This window comes from Peromyscus maniculatus, chromosome 13, assembly GCF_049852395.1.
Source record: "Peromyscus maniculatus bairdii isolate BWxNUB_F1_BW_parent chromosome 13, HU_Pman_BW_mat_3.1, whole genome shotgun sequence".
Classification (NCBI taxonomy): Eukaryota; Metazoa; Chordata; class Mammalia; order Rodentia; family Cricetidae; genus Peromyscus; species Peromyscus maniculatus.
In genome coordinates, this window is record NC_134864.1 from 17,965,564 (window position 1) to 17,974,223 (window position 8,660).

Here is an 8,660-nt window from a genome sequence, read left to right on the forward strand (position 1 = left end):
TCACAGAGACTGAAGCAGCATTCACAGGACCTACATGGATCTGTATACCAGATGGGGTCTTAGGGCTGAAAGAAGAAGTAGACACATATCCCCACCCTAACACAGAAACTCTATCTAATTGATAACAGCTTGCAAATGAAAAAATTATTTTCTACAAGGGAGTCCCACTGGACAAACAAATTACTCTTAAGGGAAGGCCCCATGCCAATCAGCAGAAAATGAGCTCAATGGTACCTATGGAGCTTCTTTTTCTCATATGTTGCATTAAGACACTATTATTTAGCCTTACTGTTGCTGGAGAGCTTCTCACCAGGTTCCACCAAGCCCCGCAGTCCCACAACCCACGTATAAAATAATCATTCAGACGCTTATATCACTTATAAACTGTATGAATTCTCCTCTTTCCTTGTCCCACCTACTTCCTGCCTGGCCACCTACTTCCTGCCTGGTCATTGGCCATCAGTGTTTTATTTATATAGAATGATATCCGCAGCACCTTACAGCCTTACAGGTCTTTTCAAATATATATATATGTATATTTATTTATTTATTACATATATTTCTGCTTTCTCTCTTTTCATTTTTCAATTATTGAATTCTTTGTGTGGGAATGTGTGTATCTTTTCAGCTATAAGAGTTTCTTCACTTTTGTAGAAGGAATCTTAAAAGTTCTTATTAATAAAATCAAACCCGAGGCCAGTTATTGGGGAGAAATGCTGGATGGTCAGAGAGACAGAATAAGCCACAGTTACCTCACCTCGCTGGATCCTCAGCTGACCTTGTTTCCTCAGACTGGAAGCTTCTGTGTCCTCATCCCAATGGCTCTCTGCTGAACTGCTGCTCGAAAGCCTGAAGCTTAACCAGTCAAATGCTTAACCAGCCAAATGCTTCTAGTTTCTGGTCCTCATGCCTTATATACCTTTCTGCTTTCTACCATCACTCTCTAGGATTAAAGACTCACTTTCTGGGATTAAAGGTGTGAGTCACCATGCCTGGCTGTTTCCAATGTGGCCTTGAACTCAGAGATCCCAGATGGATTTCTACCTCTGGAATGTGAGGATTAAAGGCATGTGCTATCACTGCCTAACTAGTGGCTTTTCTGTTCTCTGACCCCAGATAAGTTTATTAAGGTACACAATATTTTGGGGAACACAATACCACCACAGACTTTTATCTTTAGGCCATTTTCTACTGTTTGTTTTATCATATTCTGATTGTTTTTTTGTATGTATTATATTTTATTTTACTATACTTTAGCGGTTTATTTGTTTGTTTTCTAAGGAGAGAGAGCAAGGAGGTAGATCCAGGTGTGAAGGAAGAGGGAGAGAAACTGGGAGTCAGGCGTGGAGAAACCACAATTAGAATTTATTGTATAGAAAAATATATTTTAAATAAAAAAAGGAAAAGAAATCAAAGGAAAAGGAAAAATGTTATACAAGATGGTAGGGAAAAAAGAAAACACTGTGTCATTTAATATCATAAGGGTGAACTCACTATGTCAAAGACCATCAGCAATAAAACTTGAACATCATTTAAAGAATTCAAATAAATTCTACTTTCTTTTATAATTAGCAGAATATCATTCTAAGGTGGATAACCTAAATTAGTGATACAATTTTAAATGAAGAGTAAACTTCTCTTCTAAATCTGTTAATCACTCAGTTAATGGAATTGGACCAAGAAGGCAATAGGCTCAACAGTTTGTCCAATACCAATTTGTAAAAGGTACTAAACATCACATGGGAGTAAATCAGAAATATGGGGCTCTTTAAAGTCTATGTACTTATGCAAAATCTATGTCGTTATGTGATATATAACATAACCAAAAATAATAATATATAACCAAAAAAGTCTAGAATGATCTCATTTCTACATTTGACAGCACCTCTAAATTTAAACAAGAAAGAAAGCTTCAAAAGTGCCAACACTTCTCCCACTAAATAAATATTTAAAGAATATTGGTTTAAAACTGTGTCAAATTCCTAGTTTCCTAGCAGGCATCAGTCAAAGCATGCTTATGGGCACCAAATTTAATGCATGATTATTGTTCACAAGCTTATAAAAGACAATAGGACTCAACTTTATGGTGTGACTGAGCACTTTTAGGCTGAAGTAGAAGTAATAAAAATGTGTTGAGGTTCAGGACATCTATGAAATATTCTTTTTTGAATGTATTGAGCAACATTATATTAAACATGTGAAATGAATATTTCTTGGGCTAATATTTATAGACATGCTTAGGCTATTCAAGCTAAATTTGTAATGATAGTCTAACACTGAAAATTTATATTAACCATTTTAATAGTGCTTGGTAAACATGTAGCTCAGATTTTGGTTTTCTTCTTACTTACATATTCTTTAAGTATATCATGTATGTATGCAATGTGTTTTGATCATATCCACTCCCTGTTATCTCCTTTGCTGACAAACTTTTCTGTCACCTTGCACAAGCTACAGTTAGTTTGGAAGGGCAAACTAAAAATTGATAAAATGTTCCCAACAGATTGGTCTGTGTGCAAGCCTGCAGTGCATTTTCTTAACTGGTGATTGGATAAGGAGCACCCAGCTCATTGTGGGCAGTACCACCCTTAGTCTGCTAGTCTTGGGAACCATAAAAAGCAGGCTGAGCAAGCTATGAGGAGCAAACCTGTATATAGCACTTCTCCATGGCCTGTGTGTAAGTTCTTGCGCCCAGATTCTGTCTTTGATCTCTTTCCTCATTAAGTTGTTTTGGTCAGGGTGATTTATTAAAGCAATAAAAAAGCTTAACTAAGACATCTTCTAAGTCGTCCTAATCTTTCCAACCCCACCTTTCCAATTTCATGTCTTCTTTGTTGTTGTTATACGTATAACCCATTAAATCCAAAATTAGTGCTACCCCAATGTGTATAGATGTGAAAATGTTTGCATTTACATATGGGGAACTAATAGTAATATATTCTCCCAAAGGGGCAATGAACTACCCAGTCATGGGTTCATGGCCAAGTTTATACAACAGACATGAGTTTTCTCCTGGGGAATTAGCTTTCCCTCTAATGACAAAGCAGCTGATCACTGCTATAACATTCATATCACTATTATCTTCATGGATATATCTTTCTAGGGTGGTAGCTTATGTGTTGAACATTTGGGTGAAACTGCTAACATCTTTTCTCCCCAGAAGTCTGCATGAAATCTCCAGTTTCATTACCACCAAATAGATAAAGACACTGTCACATCTTTAGCAACATTACATAAGCTTTCCCTGAAACCAAAGAACACTGAATGAAGATGTCAACAACATTTGCATCTATTGTCTGATTTATGTGTTCTGCTAACTCTAGCACTACCATGCCAGGTAAATTGTGTCTACCCATGTAATAGTGCTGTGACTGTTCTGTGGTTAATCAAATACCCTGATTGGATTTGAGGTCTATGCTATGGGATGGGATATATGACTAGTAGTGTAAACCTGATCAAACCTCATGCCTACAGAGGTCATAACTTAAGATTACAGTAATTATCTTTCGTATAACCATAGAAAATGGTGCTTCAGAACTGATTAGGGATAGGTTTCTATTCAATGAATGGACTTCAATTCAATGACTTATAACTGTTCAAGACACTGAGAATGAATAACATTTCAGGCTCAGCCATAAATGAGACATTTTTTTTAATTTTATTTTATTTTATTTTACAATATAATTCAGTTCAACATATCAGCCACAGATTCCTTTTTTCTCCTCCCTCCCGGCCCCCTCCTCTTCCCCCCAGCCCATCCCCCATTCCCACCTCATCCAGGGCAAAGCCTCCCCCAAGGACTGAGATCAACCTGGTAGACTCAGTCTAGGCAGGTCCAGTCCCCTCCTCCCAGGCTGAGCCAAGCAACCCTGCATAAGCCCCAGGTTTCAAACAGCCAACTCATGCAATGAGCACAGGACTGGGTCCCACTGCCTGGATGCCTCCCAAACAGATCAAGCCAATTAACTGTCTCACCCATTCAGAGGGCCTGATCCAGTTGGACTGGTTCATAGTACATGTGTTTCCATTCATTTTGCCCTCTGCTAAGGCTCAGAGAACATTTCAGAAAGAGGAAAAGGAATAATATACTTGTGTGCTTTATTTGTGTTTCTAATAAGGCTGCTAAGAAGTTACACTATTTTACTGATTACTAGAATATGCAATTTTTTTTTAGTTAAGGGTATCAATAGGTAATAAAATGAAGAGGAAATGAAAATGGTGATTAATGTGTAAGATATGAATGAGAAGGAAAATATATAGGTTAGAGGTATAACAAATAGAAGAGAAAATATATACTAGGTATAGAGTAAAACAAGAAAACAGGGGGATTTTTTTTCTTTTTCTTTTTCGAGACAGGGTTTCTCTGTAGCTTTGGAGCCTGTCCTGGACTACCTCTGTAGACCAGATCCACCTGCCTCTGCCTCCCAAGTGCTGGGATTACAGGCATGTGCCACCACTGCCCAGCTATAACAAGGGGATTTAAAAATTTCACATTGCTTTAGAGAACAAACTGATATTATAGAACACCTAAGTTCAGTTCCTACTAAACACCACATTCAGCACATACTATGACACAAGCAAACACATATATACATTATCAAATAACAAAATTAAACTTCAATAAATAAAAGATAACCAAAATTTACATTGCAGGAGAGATTCAAGTTAATATATTACAACTGAATTTTGATATACAAAATGACCAACTAAAAATGAAAATGAGATAAGATGATATTGCTTTAGTCAAGAATTCTTCCTAAATGTGTGAACACAGGTCTTCTCACTCCCTCAGTTGTTTTTTAATATTTCCTTGCATGTGGATGGTTGGATGCTGTAGTTATTTCTGCTAAAATGAACTCTGTGGGAGAACTTCACTTTCTGTTAGAATTCTCTGTTCTGAGACCTGCCACTTGACACAACTTTGCTTTTGATGTTTGAGGTATTATTCCTTCCAAACTCTGGTAACTTTGTTACTGAGACTCCAGAGAGTTCCTCTCTAGCAGTGGGTCTTTTCATGGCCATTTTCCTTCTAGACTAAATCAAGTTCAACAAGTCAATTCTCATGTTCTCTTATAGCTCTCTCTGGCAGTAAAATCAGTCATGTCTTCTCAGGAGATTAACTCTGATTAAATCTGGTCCAAAATCTAGGGTGGAAGAGATCACAGGCCCTAGAGGGCAATTTTCTACTATTGTTTAGGTAAATGAACATGATGTCACTATACATTCTACTCTTACAGTTTTTTTATTATATATTCACTTATAGGAACTTTCAGCTTTAATCAGAGAAGACCATGTTTGAAGTGAATGACCCATGAGAATGTAGAGACTTGTAGAAGCACAAATGCTCTGAATGAATGAGAGGTGAATGCTTAGCCATAGCAAGATATTTGCACCCTCCCTTCCAAGGCACAGGAAACATTGCTGAAGAGGGGATTAAAAAGAATGCAAGTTCTTGAAGATTGAGAAAAGGACTGCAACACATTGTTTTCTGGACAAATTGTGAGTATGTACACATGTTGGGTGGCCTCAATGCTCAGAAGTTGTAGTCTATCATGGCCTGACAGCTCTCTTCAAAGCTCACCAATATAAGTGACCCCCTCCCCAGCAAGACTTCCAAAACTCTACCTGCCCTCATCTGGAGAATATCTCTAGACCCAGAGTACTGATTTTATCTGAAAGCTGTCTGTAAACCTAAATGCTTGATTTATCTCTAGTGTGATGCTTGTCACAGTTTCCTGCTAGAAACTTTCCCTCTGCTGCACATATGGTAACTAAAATTTGTACTAGGACCCTTGCTATAGGACACTACTGCCACATACAAAGCCATATGATAAGAGTATGCTACTTAATGCAAATTAGGGTTTGTCCCCAGGCTCCTCAATTCTATATATTTTCAGTATTCTGGAATAAAGTTGAGTTGATTCACTGAAGTCATATCCTGGAGGGCTATTCCCATCATATTCACAGAGCATCCAAGAATTTCTGTTGATGTTTCTGTCTCCTTTGTTCTCATGGACTGGTGGACATGCAGACTATGAAGATAAAAGGGAACCCACATATAGTTCTCTGCAAAAGACTCGGATCATATACAGGTACTGATGGAGGAAGGAATCAGAAGGCTGAATCATTCCTCACTGCTTAACTGTTTGTACTGCTAGTTTCAAGCATCTATAATTCTATCATTGTGTACACATTAATGACTCTACCAGGATCCAATGGACACTTCTTACCTTACAGTTACACAGATGGCCATTGTTAAACTAAATGGGTCCTAAAACAAAAATCAAAAGTCATGACCTTGTGAAAGAGATTGGTAAGGATTGGGGAAAAATGTATTGTTATTAGTTAGAGAAGGACATAAGAGAGGGTTAGGGGAGGGAGTAATAATATAGGACATGCATGTATAAATTTGTTTAATAAAAATAATAATCAATGAAAAAGCAAAATATAGGTCCTCCTGGTTTGAATATTAACAAATAACATTAATGTGCTTTACACACATTGATCTCCTTAATGTCCTTGTAATATTTTTATTTTAATAAAAACATTTAATACCAGTATCATTATTAATTAGCATGATCTTGATCATGTCATCTATCCCATCAATCTTGTAACTTATCATTAGTTAAGTTATAAATTGGGAAGCATTTCCCCTACCACATGTAGCACGAATTGCTAAAATGTCTTATTAATAAAAAACAAACCCAAGACCAGATATTGGGGTGAATTCTGAAATATCAGAGAAGCAGAACAAGCCACAGCTAACTCACCTCGCCAACTTCTCAGCTGACCTTGTTTCCTCAGACTGAAAGCCTCTGAGTCTTCATCCAAATTGATCTCAGCTGAACCACTGCTAAAAAGCCTAAAAGCCTCTCCTTCCTGGTCCTCACTCCCTATGTACCTTTCTGCTTCATGCCATAACTTCCAGGGATTAAAGTCGTGTGTCACCATGCCTGTCTGTTTCTAGTGTGGCTTTGAACTCACAGAGATCCAGATGGATCTCTGCCCCAGGAAGGCTAGGATTAAAGGCACGTGTGCCACCATTTTCTGGCCTCTATGTCTATCTAGTGACTGTTCTGTTCTCTGACCTCAGAGAAGTTTATTAGGGTGCACAATATATTGGGGAACACAATATTACCACAACCACACACTTCAAAACTCATACTGTTGTGATTTTCTTTTTGTAAAGTCATAATTGGTTATAATTCAGAGATAAATTTATTATGGGAAGTCTAGTCCTACCAAATACACCTACAACACAACTCCTACACCTAAGACTCAGTGAACATATAGGAAAGAGGGCAAGGAGAGTGGAAGAGCAAGAGAGCAGTAATTCTGCTGTGAGCTTGTGTCTCTTGGGACTGACAGGGGGGCTGCACCAATGATAATTCAAACATATTGCTACCTAAACAATACCTGAACAATAACAATATCAGTAGATATACTAAGGATGAAAGAGGAACTCTCAATGAGTCCTAGGACTACAAAAATAACTATAAGCAACAAATGACATCTGAGAAAGGGAGAATTGGTATGTCTTAGAGATGAGCCCCTTAATTGGTTATCCATTACCAAGTCATCAGCCTTATCTCATAATCACACAACCATATTAAATATATTATATTAATACATTTATGATATTATGAATATATATGTAACATGAATAACCATAGATAAATATAGCACAAATTAAAGAGTGAGTAGAGAGGGTGATATGTGAGGTTGGAGGAGAAAAGGTAAAGGAGGAAGTGATATGATTATACTTTTATTAAAAATAAATTTAATAAAAACTTATTTTACATGTTAAAGAATAACAAAAAAGATTTTCAAATTGATATTTTAATATTTTTCATTTATCCTTAGTTATGAATTGTATATTCAGAATAAACTAAGAAATTTTACAAAATTTTAACTCTCATAATAATACTGTTTTCAAAAATAATTATTACCCTATTAAAATAAGGAAGAATGCAATTATCACAGAATGCTTTCTTGTACACACTAAATTATGTCTAAGATTTCAAACTTAGCCTAATTTCAGGACAACCAAGTACATGCTTTCGACCCATTTGTATATTAAAAATATAAAGAAACAACTGATTTTCATGTTCCAGACATTCTAGAAATGTAATTGTTTCTTAAAGGGAATGAGAAGCTTTAGGGTTTGAGGCAATACTCTATTTCCTATAGTCTTGCTGATAATTTATGTGAATTAAATTCAATAAATATATCAACCTGGATAATGTATAATGTAATCTTATGATTTTGTATGTTTATTATTACATAAAATGTTAATTAATTTTATATTGTCTGAGTCACATTCTTGTGCTCACTTCTGCAGCAAATATACTAAATTGGAACGATACAGAGAAGATTAGAATGGCCCCTCCACATTTCTCATTTTAAAAAGTTATTTATATGTCGATAAAGTCATTTTTGTTTAGATTTTTCAGTCAATATTTTCTAATGTAATTAAGTTATTTCTACTGAACTACCTAGTTTTCTAATGATAGAAAAATATTCTTTTCTGAATTTCTTGCATGATTCATTTACTTATTTGTGTGTTCGAGTGCTTTAAAGTGCTTTAATCTCTACACCTTGAATCAAAGGTTTATTTTAGAAAATCAGCTAAATTAATTGAAATGGCCATTATTTTGCCA

The 8,660-nt window shown here is 36.1% G+C and overlaps 1 pseudogene; it reads left to right on the forward strand.

The window, feature by feature from the left end:
- The first annotated feature begins 8,326 nt into the window (after window positions 1-8,326).
- Window positions 8,327-8,422, forward strand: LOC121822198 (U6 spliceosomal RNA; annotated as a pseudogene).
- The last annotated feature ends 238 nt before the right edge of the window (window positions 8,423-8,660 follow it).